The following is a 1,249-nucleotide window of genomic DNA, read 5'->3' as shown; positions in this document are numbered from 1 at the left end:
CCATCGACTAGGTGCCAGCAAATAGACCACACGCCTAACGCATTTCAAAATCTGACGAAAAGAGTAAACGAGGAATGAAAAGAATCGTAACAATGGGGAAACTCTTAAACGTTCCTTCCTTTCATCCGCAGATTTTCGACCATTAGGGTCATCCATGGATTAATCCTCGAGGACGAATCCGTCGACCCTCCTCCTCCCCCTCCTCCCCTTCTTCCACCTTGCCGACCTTTAAGTCCTCATAACTAACGACGATATTCTCTGTCCTTTTTCAACTAATAATAATCCCCTTTCTCTGCATCGATTTTTTTTCTTTTTTTTTTTAAGTACTCCCTTGTAAAACTTTGATGGGACCATTTAAGAACGACATTGTTCGCTAGTTGAAAAATGAGAGCAAAGGTTCTTTATTTCTCTCTCACTCACTTTCTGGATATTAGAAAGAGAAGGAAACGAACAACTATTCTTTCTTTCTATCTTTATTTCTTTCTTTTCTTCTTCTACTTTATCCCTATGATGTCCCATATCTATCCCATTTTCTCTCGCCTTCGTCATCCAATCTCACGAGTCTTTCTTCTATTCATCTTCTATTCATATTATTCCCATTAATCGTTATTTTCACTTTACTCTTCAATCTGGTCATTGTACGAACAAACGAAGTAACTCCGTTTACCTATCCCGTTCCTTTCTAATATCTATTTCTACGTAATATCAAACAGTTTATGTTAAGATAATACTTATAGCACATAGAAATATATAATAATTATTATATAAATATGTGTGTTAACAAAGTAAACCAAAATTTCGTGTAATTTTCTTTTTGATTAATATTTACAAAATAAATTTATAACAAGAACAATCTATTATGCAGTTTATAAAACAATTTATATCACGATAAATGCATGAACTTTTGATTCACCCTAATAAAGTAGTTAGTTTTTCTTCGAATTTGAATGAATATTATAAAACGAATAAATGATTGTTTAATTAAATACGATAAATAAACTTGTTTGTATTTTATTGAAAGAATTTGATTGAAAGTATTAGCGACACGATGGTAGGACCACCACCTATCGTAGGGACACAATTTTAACGTCGATCATCAACAACCTTCCTGTCATTTATGACTTTGCATATGAACCTCATTTCGTAGAGTGTTCCCAAAAGGATACTCTTGCAATGTCGATAATATCGATCTAGCGATCGTGTATGGAAAACTGGTAACGGGGGAACGATCTGTTGCAATATTAATTTC

This window comes from Polistes fuscatus, unplaced genomic scaffold (genome assembly GCF_010416935.1).
Source record: "Polistes fuscatus isolate 324 unplaced genomic scaffold, CU_Pfus_HIC Scaffold21, whole genome shotgun sequence".
Classification (NCBI taxonomy): Eukaryota; Metazoa; Arthropoda; class Insecta; order Hymenoptera; family Vespidae; genus Polistes; species Polistes fuscatus.
This window is presented reverse-complemented; position numbering follows the sequence as displayed.